This window comes from Ochotona princeps, chromosome 7, assembly GCF_030435755.1.
Source record: "Ochotona princeps isolate mOchPri1 chromosome 7, mOchPri1.hap1, whole genome shotgun sequence".
Taxonomy (NCBI): Eukaryota; Metazoa; Chordata; class Mammalia; order Lagomorpha; family Ochotonidae; genus Ochotona; species Ochotona princeps.
In genome coordinates this window covers 30350637-30367816 of record NC_080838.1, presented here as the reverse complement: position 1 = coordinate 30367816, position 17180 = coordinate 30350637, and the positions used below count along the sequence as shown (strand labels likewise).

Sequence of the window (17180 nt, the reverse complement as noted above, 5' to 3'; positions counted from 1 at the left end):
AGAAATAAAGAACCTATGTTTTCGTTGCATATATAAGTGTGCTATATGTGAATTTGAAACCCTGCTACAGTGTTTTTTTCTACTTTACACCCTACCACAAATTCAGGATTGTATCATTTATCCCTTTCTGTGAAAAAGAGGGAAAAATCATTTTTAAAGGCTTTGTTTGTATGAGAGGCAAACAGCTACACAGCCTGGAGCTAGAAACTTGGTCCAAGTCACTAACCATGAGCTCTCTGCATCTGCACTGACAAGAAGCTGGAGTAAGATACCAGATCCGGGTATCTCACCCAAGTTCTCCACTGTGAGATGTACGAATCTTAACTGCTGAGCTGAACACCTGCCCCCAAATTCAACTCTTATTTGGCAAAGTTTATAATTTTAAGCAAAGTAGGCCAATGTCGTTTTAATATTTACTAAATCCTTTTTATTATATGAGTCATATATCTTGTGTATGTGAATGTGTGGGTGACACACATATATGTGTGTATGTATGTGTGACATTCATATAAATATATCTTAATATTTTCTATTTTATTTTTTGTTACATTTCCTGTGTGCTGAGCTGGGTATATATTCTTCTGAATGATGCAATGGGTTAACAAGATAATGTATCAGGAAGGAAATCTTTTAAGGTAGAAGGACCCTGACACTACCTTTTGTTTCAGTTTGATTAAACAGATGGAATTCCACGCAGTGGAAAGTTGTGAAGGCGGACACCAATAGCACATGCATCACCACCAGTGAACAAAGCGGTGGGAAGTAACTGAAGAGGAAGGTGGCAGGATGGTTTTTGGCTTCTAACCTTGAAACAACAATCTCTGCTGTGTGCAGCCTTAATATTCAAAATCCAGGTTCTTACCCCAGGAATAATGGCTTGTTTCCACTTGTGAAATGCTGAAGTTCCTAACCATCAGAGAAAGGAGAGGGTGATTGCCTGCAAAACAACTCATACACTCCCTGAACATTTCTCTCAAGCAGTAATTATTTTGTGAATGTGAAGAGTGCACTGGGAACCTTCTGAATAAAAGTGACTGAAGTGTTTGATAAAGATTCTTCTTCTTTTTGTACAGCAACATAATGGAGATGTCAAAAGTCAGCCAAAGATTTAAGTAGAATATTTTGGAAAGTTTGGCATGACCTAATTTGAGTTAACTGGAAATATTTTAAATTAAAGATAATATGTTTGAAATGGCAGAATGCTTCCAGGATGCTTTCTTTCCAATTAAATCTTACAATGTTGAAACAAGAATTAATGAAAAATAGAAATATGAAGATCCAAATTTAACTTTCGTCTTCACTTATGAAAAGGATGCAAATCTTGCCAACTTAACCAGAATCTATTTTTTTCCTTCTCAGTTGTATTTTCATATTACACAGAATTAGAGAAATCGCCAGTGTTACAGCAAATGTTCTAACATCACATCGAATTTAAATACATTATTTTAAATGCAAAAAAAGTCCCACTTAGTGAACAGGAAACAGGCTTAGCTTGTGAAGTGTGCTCCACCTGTACATCAAACATCAAGGAAGACCATGTTTTAGAAGAGCATACGCCATCAAGTACAATGAGAGATTTTGATTTTTTTTTTTTTTTTTTTTGGCCATTGAACACTTGTACCATTATTGTATACCTGATTCCCCTTTGTTTCGTCTATATGTGGAGGCCAACTAGTTGCAGCAATTGGAAATGCTTGATGAGTGCAACCACCTATCTCAACAGAAGTAGCTGCGACAGCAACCACTCACAGGGAAACCACTTCAAAAACTTAGGTCAGTTCGCCAGGGGACAGTCTGACGGCAAAGCACCAGGTAGAATGCAGATCGTTTCCAAATAGGGCAATGCTTAGGAAAAAATGCTGTCAAGGAAAGGAAGCCACCAAAGCTAGAGGGTCTGGGGAAAACGCAGGGATTTCCAGTACTGGCCACCCAGGTTCCAATCTCAGCTGGGAAAGTTCAGTTAGGTTGCCTGCACCTCTGTCTTCTGAGTAAGTGTGAATAAGGTTATACTTAGCTTTATAAAGATTGTCACAAGTAATACATAAAACGAGGTGAGTTTTAAGATTGCAGAAGACCTTGTTGAATCCCTTTCTAGTTTTCTTACTTCAAATGCTTTGACCGTCATCCATTTGTCTCTAAGTGCACACATGTCATACACGGGCCTCCCATGTTGGATGAGCATGCACCTGTATGGCCGTTTAACCTCCACCTCCAGCAGTTTCTAGAAGCTTCACACCTCTAGACTTCCCTACCGTACCTCTCATCATAATGAATCTTCTGAGCTCCAGTCAGTTTATGCTTGTGTTCTACTCATCATCCAGAGAAAACAAAATATTTCTGAATCATTTCAATATTTATATTCAGAAATAATTCCAGAGTCCTCCTGTTCCAGGAACTTTAATTTTGATCATCACCTTCCCACACTTAATAATTATAATACTATCAGTAAACATGTTGATAATCATGAATACTTGCTAAACACCAAGCATGGTGGTGAGTCCTTTATGTGTACTATCCCAACAACAATTCAAAGAAATGTGTGTTTTCTTAATAACAAGAACCAACCCTCCAAAGACAATGTTCCTGAAAGAACTAGTACTGTCTTAGTAGCAGGATTCCTGAATGTTCCTGTGTTGCAGGCCTCAGGTTCCTCCTCTGCAGGGATCATTCTGTCTTAACCTTCAGAAAGAACATGAACCAGTTCTCATTCTTTTGGCTACATTCTGTGACCATACTTCCCGTGAACCTCCCCAAAGACTGGGATGAGGGAATACCCTTGGAATAATTCTAGGTCTTCTTGTCACACCAGAGGATTATCCGATCCTTCTTGGCCCAGGCCAATACCTTACAATGTCCTCTTAACTCTCTTGTTACCCCCAACCATGCATTTTTTTATACAAAAGACATAATTTATACCATACCTCTGTAAATCACAATAAAACAGTGGAATCTCTCTTTACCAAACACTTACACATAGAACAATATCTCTCAAGCTCATATCAATGCTCAGATATTATAGATAAGGTGTTGCCTGGGATTTAGAGATAGCACATAGCTTTATCTAAGACAACCCAGCTATTTAAGATTGGGAAGAAGACCTAGGTCTTTTGATTTCAACTTTAGAAATTGTGTACTACTATATTCTGCTGCCTAATCTTGTGAACTCTTAAATCTTATTCTTGTTTTTGAGCAACAGAAACTGTTCTTTCTTATCTAATTTAAATACTCACTTGGGAGCAGGATAAGCAGGATAAGCATCTCATATCAGAGTAACTGCCTTTGATAACCGGCTCTGACTTCTGACTCTAGCCTGCTGACATTGTGCACCCTCTTGAAGCAGGAGGTGATGGCTTAAGGAGTTGGGAACCTGCTTCCAACTGAGTTCCTGGCTTCCAGCTTCAGCCCTGTCAGCCCTGTGAGTCCTCTCATTGCATCTGGGGAGTGAAGTGAACTAGGGGAATGGGTGCTTTCTCTCTCTTTCGCTCTCTGCTTCTTTCTCCCCATGCCCCTCCATCTCTGCCTCTGAAATGAATAAATGGAATTTTTCTTTAATAAAAATTAATATGTATTTCTCACTTCCATAGAGAATGTTTATTCATAAACAGCAACAGTATATTTATCAAATATTGATTGCTAAGGAACATCAAGTACTTAAAAACATTTGAAAGAATGATTCACTATCATTACTAAGAAATTGTACAATGGGAGTGATTCAATGTAGACAGTTAAATGATACTTTGAAATAACTGCACAAATCATATACTTTTTTAAAAATGAGACAGAGGAAAAAAATAAAATCTCTTTGTGGTTTTTTTTTTCTTACAACTGAATATTATTTTACTAGAAAAGGGCTTGACCAACAATTGATTCATCTTGGATAGATGCCATTTTTTATTTTACGTTTTTAAAGAACCGTAGTTCATTTGACCAATCTTGTGTCTCCTTTTCCTTCTTTTCTTTCTCATTACTTTCTCTATGTCCTCCACTCTGTTGTAGGAGTATTAAAAATTTCATTTATTTGAGGAAGTTTCATAATGTACTACAAAATTAATATCTATCAGATTTTACATTTTATTTCCTTTGTCCCTTCTGCTTGCCTGCAAATAGTTTCTATTCTTTTTCTCCAAGGGAGATAAACATATTAGGAAACAGGGATGTTGTGGTGAGATATCATGAACTCATTTATCAGGGAAATTTATTAACTTCTGCAGTTCCTTGGGAATTCTCCAAAGAAACAGAATCAATAGGACACAGAAGACAGTTGGGTAGATCGAAAGAAGGAGAGAGAGATAGAGAGAGAATGAATGAAAGAATTAAAAGACCTGTCTCATGTGTGATTGTGGACAATGACAAGTTCAAATTCTGCAGAATAAGCCATCAAAGACAGAGAGCCAGGGAAGATTCAAAGCTGTAGTTGAAGTCTGAAGACAACCTACTGGCAGAGTTGCATATTCTTCAAGGAAAATCAGTCTGCTTCGATTAAAGTTTTTAAGTTGATTGAATGAAGCACACCCATACTGAGGGTAATCTGCTTTGCTAAACTGCTGATTGCAGATCCGTTCTCTTCTTACAATATAGAAACACCTAGAATACTGTTTTAATGATGATTATATGGCTGTCCTGACCGTTGACACATAAAGTTAATCATCGTAAATGACCTGTTGCTCCCTGGAAAGAATCATTACCACATATCCTGTTCTCAACAGTGTCAAAATAAATAGTCTGGTCCCATGATTCTTTTCTTCTTCCCCCCTCTCCACACCTCTTTTTTGAAACCAAAACCAAGTTCTGAGCATTGGCAGGAATTTGGAAAGAAAAAGTGTTGTCTCCTCAATGGTCTCTATTATGAAATAGCTGGTTTGTGTTTCCTGCAATGTTGACCATCAAGTGCAACCAGCCTGTGTGGTTTTGCATGCCAAAACTTATGTTTCCCACCATTTTCCAATAGTGTCAAACCTCCTTGCAACCTCCTTACCCGTGTCTGGAATTAACCAGTCTCCCAGCACTTTCAACGGCTCTGTAGTTTTACACTGGGTCATAATGAAAATACCCAGTCCCAGGAAATCCTCTGTGAATCCGCATGGTTTTCCTGAATCACCATCACTCAGCAACTGACATGGCTCCTCCCTGGATCTCCTGGGAAGGTAAGTCCTACTCCCTGATTGGGCTTTCTTGTACCTGCTTTAACGGTTGCAAAGCATCCATTCAGTTAGGTGTTTAAGACAGAGACTTGCCCATCCGTCCTATGCTCACCTCTACCCACCCATTCTGGCTCGTCTCCTTTCCACTTGCGCCAATGGAAAGGAGGTGTCATGAACTTTTTTATATTCTCCATGTCACTTTTGTTAGATGACCCTCAGTTACACAGAATTGGAATTGTTGAGATTTGGGGTTTATTATGTATTACATGTGCTGGTTTCTCACATGTCCCCTTTTGTTTTCAGTTGTTCATTTATTAGATCATAATGAACACCATGAAGCCTCCACCAGACCCAGGTATTAAAGCATTGCCAATGACTTGTACTTACCCTGTGCTTCCCTTTTATCCTCTCTCCTTTTTTTCCCCTAAAAACAATTATAATTCTGAATTTGCAACTCTCTATCTCCCTCTCTCTCGCGCTCTCTCACTAACACACACACACACACACACGCACGCACATAGCTTTATCACACATTTAGGCTTAGGTGTATAGCTTCATATTGGTGATATCATGTTGGTAACTTGAAATCAGCCATAATGGGAAGATTGCACCGTGAAATTAGGAAATAAGTCACCACAGAGCCATTCCCCAGACTCGCAGCACACCAATGTATGAATGTTCCTAGACAAAAGATGCTTGCTTCTGAGATTGATTTGCTATATCTTCACTTCTTAGAGAGATGTTCAAAACATAGTGGACACTAAGTCATTTAGTATATAAATAAATATCCTTCTCTATTCCTAAGTCAGCAAGCCTCATGACCAAATAGAAGGTAAGCTCTCTATCTCCTAAAGATATTCTATCATCTGAAATTAAATACATTCCTTGTGTTTTATTGCAGCCTGGGTTTAGCAACTATTGTCTCCTACCTAACTCCCACATTAGGTTTTATTAGTAGAATATTAGAGCTTCTATTCTCATTCGTTTCCACAGAAACCATTCTAAACTTATTAGGCAATAGGTATCTCCAGAAAAGGGAGAGAGGAGAAATATACAAGGGAATACAAAAAGAAATTTATTTCATACATTTTTATTTCATAAAGTATCTGTTATTTTTCCAAAGGTGACCCATGGAAATAATTGAAGATTTCACAGTGAAAGAAGCCAGAGAAGAAAGAATATTTCTTGTCATTCAAGTAATCCCACAAAGGTAAGGAGTCTATTACTATAAGCAGGACAAGTCATGATTCTCTCCATAGTCAAGCCTACAGCATACTTACAAAAAGTGTAAAAGAAATTATCTTTGAAATTTTAGTAGGTTTTATGAAAACTCACAACACAGATGGTATGGGTCTTACTACACAACTGCTTCCCTCTTCCCTCCCCTCTGTCCCAAACCGTCCCCATCTCTCCTCTCTTCCTGCATTTTTTATTCTACCTTTTTTTTCCCTTTTTCCTCTGTACTTCTGTCTTTGGCCTTGTCTTTCCCCAGGCAGTCCACTAAAATAAGACAGATTGCTGAATGTGTAAAAAAATGAAAAAATATTGAAATAGGCTGTCATTCTCTCTCAAAGCATTGTACAACCCTGAGAGCTAAAATACTGAATGATTCTTTGCATTTATTTTTAGCAAATCTTGTACTGTCATTTTTTATGGGAAATGGTTAATCCTTTAAATGGCTGCACAATCTAGGATACTAAAACTAGCAATGCCATTTATTGCCACCTAGCACCTTTCAGACACTGCACTGGGTACTTTGCACTTATATTTTCCAATTATTATATTCGTTTCATAGAAAATTAAATTAAAAATCAGGGGGCATTAAATCTCTTGAAAAAAAAATCAGTCATTGGTTTTATCTCAGGAGTTTGAACCTGCCAGCAGGCCCTAAGGTCACCCAGGGCGTGATGTTCTTAAGCCAAAGAACCACCAGAGACCTGCTGCTGAGGAATGTTTGCTTTATTATGCACAAGTTACAACGTTTTAAAGGTTAAGGAAGGGGAGGACAGGAGGGCAGCTTCCGGCAGTTCCTCTGCCCACCAAAGATGCTGTAATTGGCTGTAAGGCAAGTCTGTTCCCCTTGAGCTTCTAGTTATGTCAGAGGTCACATTCCAAGTGTTTGGCTGGAAGCTGTGCTTAAGGGCATGGGCAGGTAAGTGGTGCGCCATGCCCACCAGGTAGCAGGCAGGAGCCCAGAGATTGCCCACAGTTATAAAGTGGATCAGAGGATCAAGCCCACTTGATGCAGACTTGCTCTCCTTGTTGGCCTCCCAGCCAGGACTGGTGCGGGATGAGCCATCAGGAAGTGCTCAGAGAGCACTGGCAGCATCTAAGATCTTAGGCACAACTCAGAACACCTCACACACCCCTGAGTGGCTCGCAAGAGCCCCCAACAGCGGAAGTCAGCGAGTGGGAGGCTGAGCTTCCATGCCCGTTTATTGGAAGGGATCGCAGGTTGTTAGATATGGCTTGAATTTTGTACCAGGATTGATTTAGTCTGAAATAAAAAACAAAAAAACAAAAAAAAAACGTACTTTCTTTTAAAAAGTTGATTAACGCTTTTGCCTTTTAAATTAAGGAAAGCAAATAATCAAATTATGCTGCTGAGGTAAGAGATCACCCAAGCACTCTGAAAAGCATGTATTCCTCAGAAACTATCTTTTTTTCACTTGACCTGTTTCATATGTTTGGCTGTTTGTTTTGAATTTTTTCAAGTTCTCTGAACCCCCTTGGAAAAGTAAGTAATGTGTAAGGTTTATGTCATTTACAGTCTCTTCGGTTGCTTGTTCTTTCAGCCCTTGCTAATGTGCGCATTTGCAAAGTGGATCAAATGGCTAGAAGAGCTCGCTCTCTCTGCCTTTCAACAATAACTTGTGAATGGTTAGAGCCGTAGTAACTTCCTAACTGATGAGAGTGTCACTCATTGTAACATGTATTCTTATAAGGGTCTCTTAAGAGCTTCTACAACCCTTAGAGTCTTTGGAGTAGTATGATGGTTTTGGTTGTTTTCCATTTGCTTGTTTGTCATTGAGATGACTAGGGCCTGGAACCCTCAGGATGGAGCTAGTTGCCAGAGGAAACAACCATATGGTTAGAGACTTGGAATCCCTCTCCCTATGCCTACACACACTCAAATCACACCTCCCAGGGAAAGGAAAATAGATGGATATTGGATTCAATCACCCAAGCCTTGAGTATATCCACCATGCCTGCATGATGGAGCCTCCACAAGATGCCAAGGCAAGCAACAGGTCTAGAAGAGCTTCTGGATGCTGAGCAATAGAGGTTCCAGGGGCCAAGCACTGTGACTTACATCCAAAGGCGGGTCAGTCACTGCTGCAGGACTGCCTCTTCACCTGTGTGATCTGCCTGACTCCAGGAGTCTGGTGTCCAGACTATAGGCTATCCAGTGGGATAGTGTTGAGAGAGAGAGAGAAAGAGAGAGAGAGTGTTGAGAGAGAGAGAGAGAATTGGGAAATTCATAAGTGTGCAGGAAATCCACTTTTGTTGTCAGAAGAAAAGTGATGAGTAGCAGAAAACAAAGAGTTTACCTCTTGGTCCCTGAGATGTGGGGGATGTACCTGTTAAATCCAATCACAGTCATTCTTCCCAGGTTTCACAGTGAATAGTAACCAGACATTCACAAAGAAAGCAGAGGGGAAGGGGAGCAGGAAAAGGAGGGGGAAGGAGGAGAAATTAGAGAGAAGAGGAGGAGGGAAATGAGAGTGAGAAGGGGAAGGAGCCAATGCATTGTCCACCAAAAGGAACAGAAACAGTAGGAGGGGTGAACTTTCTGGGACATTCCTGCCTGTCCACCCCTCCAACTCCAAATACTTGGAGCTTCATTGGGCATCTCTTCCCTCCAGCTTGCTACAGGGAGAGCCTGCTGCAACAGGCTCATAACTGGCTTTACTCTTCCCTCTCAGTCTCTGTTTTTCTGTCTTGCCCTTGGACTTGATTCAGAATCAAGGGACAAGCTCAGAGAGGGTGCATTTATAATGCTGAGGCCCTGTCATGGCAGACAGATTAGTTCCAGCTCCTGGGCCTAGGACTGCTGGGTGAATGTCAGGCTTTCCCAGAGGGAAGAACTGGAACAGCTTTGAGCAAACATCCTGGCTGCCACAGAGACATCCCTTGGGAACACTTACCATTGCTGCCCGCTGAAGCTGCCTATCCACGTGCCTTGCAACTCCCCAGACTCTTTAGCCACTGCCTTCCTATTTATCCATCAGAACCCAAATCAGTGGGGGCTGTCATGGGTCAGCAGCCTTTCTTATTAACAAAAAACTGATCAGCCCTGTGACCATGGGAGGAAATGAGTAATGAGAAAAAAAAATCTGCCCACCTTGGGGCTAACATTGTGGCACAATGAGTAGAGCCATTGCTTTGGTGCATGGACAAGAGTTCAAGTTCATTATTCACATGTAATGCTTAAAAGAAGAAAAAAGGTGTATTTTTCTTATTCTATTCTCCTGAATCTCTTTTATCTGGACCCACTCTTTAAATCTCCATCTTCCATGTTTCCCACTGTTGTGTACGTGTGGGGATTCTTGTCAGGTGGAAAGTAGAAAATTGGTGCTGTCCAGCTCACTGGACTCTGATCTCCCCTGCTGCCTCTGCTGCTGCCTGCCCTAAGCCTCTCCGCAGGCTCTGCTGACCACTTTGGCAACTCCCTCTGCTTTCTCCTGCATGACTGCTGGCCAGGAACAGGCCTTGGAGTTCTTAGAGCTTTCAGTTTTGCAGTTTGTTGGCTGTCTTACCACTTAATTTTTAAAATGTTATCTTTTTTTTTTTTTTTTTTTTTTTTGTGAGGAAGAGAGGGGGGGAAAAAACTTCTACAATCTGGAGTTCATTCACCAAATGCCTGCATCAGCTGGGGATGAGCCAGGGTCAGATCTAGGAGCTCTGAATTCAATCCAGGTCTCCCACATGGGTGGTAGGGACCCAAGTACTTAAGTCTTCATGGCTACTTCCCAGAGTCTGCATTAACAGAAAGCTGGAGTCAGGAACTTGAACTGGAAGTCCAGCCTATGTATCTGATGTGGGAAAAGGATGTTTTAACCACCAGGCTAAATATCCACTCCCCTATTTTATAATGTCCATCTATATTTTATGCACAATGTAATGTACAAATTTTGTAATGTCTGTCTATATTTTATATGGAGATACAGGAATATCTAAAAGCTATGTTACATCCACCATTGAAATTTACCAGAATCTGAGAGGAAGGATTTTTTTTAATGGATTTGACTTATTTTGAAAGGCAGATTTACACGCAGAGAGATCTTCCATTTGTTGGGTGACTGCATTAATGGCCACAACAACCTGGTTGGGCCAGGCTGATGCCAGGAGTTTCATCCAGGTGCAAGTGTGCCCATATGTGGTGCTAGTGCTGTTTAACCTGCTACAAGCTGTAGCAGGTGCAACTTAAACTGTTACACCACAATGTTAGCCCCTGAAAGGAAGTTTTAACACAAATTCAATGTGCACAACTTGCTCATAATTTGCAAGTGAACATTCAGGTCCATGATAAATCCACATGGTATCACAATTTTGCATCTATTGTTTTGTGACTACAGCTATTAAACTGATTGTCTATGTTGATAACCTTTGGTATCATGTTACTTGGATCATTCGTTGTAATAATCTGGGCATGATTTGGCTCCCAAACCACGCAGATGTTTAAAGCATGAAGTCATAAATTCATGGGACCAGGTATGGAAACTCAATATAATTATGACATTCAAGAGGTGAGCTACCAGAAAAATCCCCAAATCATTGGGACATGTATATGTAATACAGTTCTTATGAGAGAATGGCTTAGATAAAGCTGCTATGGGTCCAGATGTATTGTCTACCTTCCTGACCCAACTTGTTCCTTCTTTCACACCTGACCTGCCACCCTATAGCCTCATCAGATGCCAGATGAACAAGCTTCCCAATGTTGCACTGTGAGTTGTTAAAACATTACCAAAGTACAAGTTCCTTCCTTTTAAAAGAAATCATATGTCAGATCTTTACAGTGATGAATAACTGACTGCTCCACCCATATACCCTGAGATGTAGAAAGTGCTGAGCAAATCGGTGTCTATCCATCAGCTCCTTAGGCAAATATCAAGATGAAGATCAATCTTTGCATGTGGTCTAACTGTCCTTCTGCTGGAGTAAATAGAATTCTGGGCTTCAGCATCAGAAAGACCACCTGCATATAGCAACCATGTCCTCCAGCCCAAACTTTGAAGCTCAGTTTGAAGAAGGTTAAGTTTTGGGGGGACAGTACCTTGGTATAGTAGACCAAGCCTCAGCTTGTGGAACTAGAATTCCATATAGGTGCTGGATCATGTCCCATTAGCTCCACTTTAAACCCAGCTCCCTGCCTTCAACCTGGGAAAGCAGCAGAGGATGGCTCAAATCCTTGAGCTCTTGCACCCATGTGGGAAACCCAGAAGAAGCTCTTAACTCCTGGATTTGAATTGGCTCAGTTGCAGCCATTGAGGCCATTTAGGGAATGAGCCAGTGAATGGAAGTTCTCTTTTTATCTCTCCTTCTCTCTGTAATTCTTTCAAATAAAAGCTTAAAGTTGATTCTTTTTTTTACAAAGTTTAAAAAAGAAGTTTAAGTTTTGCCACCAAATGCCAGCCACTCCTTTATATTCATTTTGTATTACTTCATCATTTGGATGGGGAAGAATTTTATTGCTTAAAAAATAAACTAGAAATAAAATATTGCCTAATACCTGGCACAGCTGGATAAGATACGTTTAGATTGTTAAGTGTTGTGGGTTGTGAATTGTGCCACACCAAAACAATATGTCCTGAGCCAGTACCTCAGATTGTGAGCTTATGTGGAAATGGGGTTGTTGTAGATACAACTGAACAAGATGAAATCATAAGAGCAAGATCAAAACCTACCCAATGTGACTGAAGTCAGTATGAGAACACGTCTAATAAGTCAAGGACAGGAGAGAACAACACATGATGAAGAAGGCAAAGATTAGAGAAATGCAGCTGTAAGAAAAGGGATATCACAGATGCCAGCAAACCATCGGAAGTTAAGGAAAGCAAGGAAGGATTCCTTGACAGGTGTTTAAGAGAACAGTGTTGTGCTGACACCTTGATTTCATGAATTCTAGCCTCCAGTGAAACAGATGTCTGTTGTCTTAAGTGATCCTGCTTATGATATTTTATTATGTCCATCATAGGCAACTAATTGCTCTTTTGGATGTTGTTTGTGTCATGCAGCTGGAGGTTTGGTGCCTAGGGTGTCACTACTTGGAGGTAGGGTGCACAGGAGCCCTTGGAAGGTTACTCTTATGGAGCTCCTATTAGAGGATTGTAAGTTGCTCCAAAAACCTAAGCTTGTCCCATTCAGCTTCTCTCTCCTGGGGCCCAAGGTACAGCCCCTTGCTTTCTCCTCCATTGCCACATACCTTTTGTCATGTGTTGATTTCACGAAATCATGGTCATCCAGCCTGCACTGTGCTGTTAGGATTTTCAGCCTCCAAAATTGCAAGCTCAGTAAAAACTTTTAGGGCTAACATAAGAATTCTGAAGAGACACAAACATTTTGTGTCTATGATTATATAGACAAAGAATTCACATGTTGCATATAATAATCAGTGTTGTAGGGAAGAGAAGCAGAGTAATTGCAAACAGCATTTTATTGGTGCTTCTCCCAGCGCTTGCAGCCTGATCTTGGATTTAGGTAGGGGTAGAAAGCTATTCCCTCCTCTCTACCATTACTTGGGTAGACTCTGATCAACCTTGAACCTATTACAATCACTTAATTTCTCTTGTCTGTGACTGGTTTTGCAAAGGGCATGTAACCCACTTCTAGCCAGCTAAATGCAAGTCAGAGAAATTCTTGAAAAAGTTGCTTTGCTGTTTAAAAGGGAAACAATTTATGTTTTCCTTTGATATGGTTAAATTTGAACATGACACAAAGAACAGCTTTTACCATCTTATAACATTGAGAAATACGATCTCAAGAACAAATTAACATGTGGAGGATGATGGAAAGATGAAAATGTGGGTCCTGAATGAGATTGAAACACTGAAGCCATCCTGTTTCTACATGCTTTTAGTATATTGGAATGTATTTCCCTTATCATATAAACTAAGCACATACTAGATAACAAATTAAGAATGAATGTAAGCATAGTGTTGGAGAAATAAATTTAAAAAGTCACCTGCCAACCAAGAAAACTTTTCCACTAGATTAGAATGGAAGGAAAAGTCTTATTAGTTAATAAGCAATAAAGCATATAGGATGTACAGCCCAGGAAATTCATCAAGAAACTGCAAAATAAATCTTACCCTTTCATTTAGCCAGACAGGTACAACCCACTACGCACACATTTCCAAGATAAACAATGACTAGTGCTCAAGTAGGTAGACTTGACAACACTATTTTTCAAGCATACTTATCTGAAATTCACCTAGTATTTAATATGAACAATTTACTTGCTAATTGATTTTTTTGAAGATTTGTTTTTTATTTTTATTGCAAAGTCAGATACACAGAGAGGAGGAGAGACAGAGAGGAAGATCTTCCATACATTGATTCACTCCCTATATGACCGCAATGGCCAGAGTTGCGCCAATCTGAAGGCAAGAGCCAGGAACTTCTTCCAGGTCTCTCATGTGGGTGCAGGATCCCAAGGCTTTGGGCCATCCTCGACTGCTTTCCCAGGCCACAGGCAGGGAGCTGGATGGAAAGTGGAGCTGCCAGGATTAGAACTGGTGCCCATATGGGATCCCGGGTGTGCAAGGCAAGAACTTTAGCCACTAGGCTACCATGCCGGGCCCTTGCTAATTGATTTTATGCAAAAGGAAAACAAACTTCTCGCCTCTTGATGGCAGGAACAGTTATGCAACTGGGAGCCAGGCACTTCAGGCTACAGTTAGATTCCTTTTGCCACAAGGCCCAGGAGATGGGATTCTCCATGTTCTGCATGGTTGCATTCCAGGAAGATGGCTTCCAGATGTCTGGAGAAGCATTTGTGGGTTGTAAAACTGCCAAGAGATTTATCTAGTTTTTAAAAGATTTACACACGTGTCAAAGGGGGCAGAGAAGAAAGCACAGTTGTGTTTTCTTACATAAGTGCTTAGGGAAATGGGTAGTTGAAGACAATCTGTTTTCTTGTGGATTTATACAATGGCTAAACTCAAAAGTCTCCCCTGAATGCTACACTCTTCTGTCAGGGCATATAGTAAATCAGTTTGCTGGAACTGGTTCCCAGGTATTTCCAATGGTTTGCCTTGAACACCAATCCCTGTTGGTTGAGAAATGCTGTGAAAAGTAGCTAATTTCTCTTTTTCAAAAGATGTATTTATTTGAAAGGCAGAGTTACAGAGAGAACAGGGGATGAGCGTGATCTTCCGTTTGCTGTTTTCACTTGCAAATAGCCATTACAGCCAAAGCTAGGTCTGACCAAAGACAAGAGCTTCATCAAGGTCTCCCATGTTGGTAGCAGGAACCAAAAAGTCGGGCCATCCTCTGCTGCTTTCTCAGACACATTAGCAAGGAAATGGCTCAAACGTAGAGCAGCTAGGACTCGAACTGGTGTCCATATGGGAGGTCGGTGCTGCTGGCAGCTGCTCAACTTACTGCACCAAAGCATCAGGCCCAAAAAAGTTCATCTCCACCAACATTTCCAAACATATATTTTGTGAAATGCTCCATCAAAATAGTTTTATGATTATGACTTTCAACCTCCCTCTCTTCTTCCATATAAATGAAATCTTTTTAAAAGATTTATTATTTACTTATTTATCTGTTGGAAAGGCAGAGCAGGAGAGTGGAGGGTCTTTCATCCACTTATTCACTTCCTGAGTATCTGTAACAGCTGGAGCTGGGCCAGTGGAAGCAAGTGGCCTGGAACTTCATCCAGGCTACCTGGATGGGTGGCATGGTACACACTTGGGGATGATCCGCTTTGGGGAAACAATTCAATCAGTACTTCCCTAATTCTTCTAGACTTTCCTCTGTAGGGCAAATATTACAGATCTTCTCAATATTTCCTTGAGAGAGTGGAAGCAGTCCTAGTAGTATCAACACAGAGTTCTCTGGGTGGTCTTGGGTGGACTCAGTTCTCCCCCTTTTTCACTTGGGATTCTCAGATTAACTATAGAATGTGTTGAAAATACAGCATTCTTATAAGCTAAGCAGGGGATGGCCAGAACTTCCCAAGGTCTGATCTGGTCCTCCAAGATACCTCAAAACTCTAGCCTATGATTTCAGTGACTTGGATGTAGAATTTGAGGCAAGCTGCCTCTTGGGGTCCCTCAGCAGCAGTGCAAGCAGAGCACAAACTGTCAACACTCCATCCAGCCCTGGGCAGCTTCTTTGGGACTTGGGCACCAGCTTAGAGTGCCTTCTCTTTTGTTGTCCATTGCTGCCAATGCAGAAGTGACAGCCTGTCTCCTGTCACTTGTAGGGCGGGGGGTGTGTATGTGTGTATATGTGTGTGTGTGCTCTGCCTCATGGGGCACAAACAAGGGGCTAGACAGTTCACAGTGAACCCACTTTACTGTTGGGATATCAAAAAGTGGTGTTAGAAGTGTTAAGGCCAATGCTGAGTAGCAAACAAGAATAGGAAGTAACTGAACTATGATTTTTAAAAGGTTCTTAAGATTTATTTTTGTAAGAGCTGGCGCAGTGGCATATCAAGCTAAGCCTCTGCCTGCAGCACTGGCATCCCATACGAGTTCTGGCTTGAGTCCTGGCTGCTCTGCTTCCAATTCTGATCTCTGCTAATGGCCTGAGAAAGAGAATGACCCAAAATCTCGGGCCCCTACATCCACATGGGAGATGCAAAGAAGCTCTTGGTTCCCAGTTTCTAACCATGCCAGCTCTGGCTGCTGCGACCATTTGGAAAGTGAACCAGGAAATGAAAGATATTTCCCTCTCTCTCTCTCTCTCTCTCTCTCTCTCTCATCTCTGTCTCTCTCTCTTTCTCTGTAACTCTGACTTTCAAATAAAATAAATCTTTTTGGAAATCATTTTTATTGTTACTTATTTTGAAAAGTAGAGGGAGACAGAAATTACCCATCTTCTGGGTTTACTGCCCACCACACCCAGGTCTCCCACATAGGTGGCAGGGACCCTAATATTGACACATCACCTGCTACTCCCAGGGTGAGCATCAACAGCAAGCTGGAAGGAAGAGCAGAGCCAGGATTAACTCAGGCACTCCGGCAGGGCATGTGGGTGGCCCAAGTGCCATCTTAACCACAGTGTCAAACACCTTTCCCTCTGGTATTTTTGGGAACAAATATTGTGTTTTGTAGTTCTTGTCAGATAAAATCCTGTTCAGTTTAGACGTCAGTATGAACATCTCTTTTTTATTTAAATTTGTTTATTCTCATTTGGATGATCTCATTTTAACTAAAGGGATATTCTTGATGGTAAAACATAAAAACAATCACATTTCTTTGTTTCAATACTTTTTTTCTTTCATCCTAGTCATTTCTGTAGAAACAGAGACTGAAATGAGTGGGTAGCATTGGGGAGGATTTCTGGTAATCAGACACCTACACAATGTGCTGCAGGAAATTCAGGGTCCATACCTGATATCCTGGCAACTTGCGACTTGATGAGTCATAGAAGAATTTAGTACTATTCTACTAAATGTTGAAGATTTACATCCCAAATAGGTTTATTTTCTTGTACCAATAACTTAGCTTATGGACTCAAAAGGAGATATTTAGCATTCAGATTTTACACACACACAGATTTATGTCTTTTTACAGAGCTATACACATGCACCAAAGTGTTTGATTGCACATCAGCTACAGGAGGTGGCCAGGGAGGAGGCAGGGCTGAGAGAGGAGCATAAAAAGTGAATAACACCTCCACTGTGGGAACCAGGTAACTTTCACTTATTCCATCAGTGCAGTGACCCTGAGAAGCAGGCATCAGTGACATGCTTTAACAAGTGAAGAAAATGAGACTTGATAGTAGTAGGTAGCAGAGCCCCAGTTTTGAATCAAGTTAAGCCTGATTCCAAAACCAGTAAGATGTGCAAAATGACTTTTC

At 40.9% G+C, this 17180-nt stretch overlaps 1 long non-coding RNA gene across 1 annotated transcript in view; it reads left to right on the top strand.

Moving 5' to 3' along the window:
• The window catches only part of LOC131480809 (uncharacterized), a 53833-nt gene extending 52816 nt beyond the window's left edge, over positions 1-1017 (top strand). The window contains exon 12 of the long non-coding RNA XR_009245836.1: positions 669-1017. This is a non-coding gene — a long non-coding RNA (uncharacterized LOC131480809). The remainder of the gene's footprint in view (positions 1-668) is intronic.
• The last annotated feature ends 16163 nt before the right edge of the window (positions 1018-17180 follow it).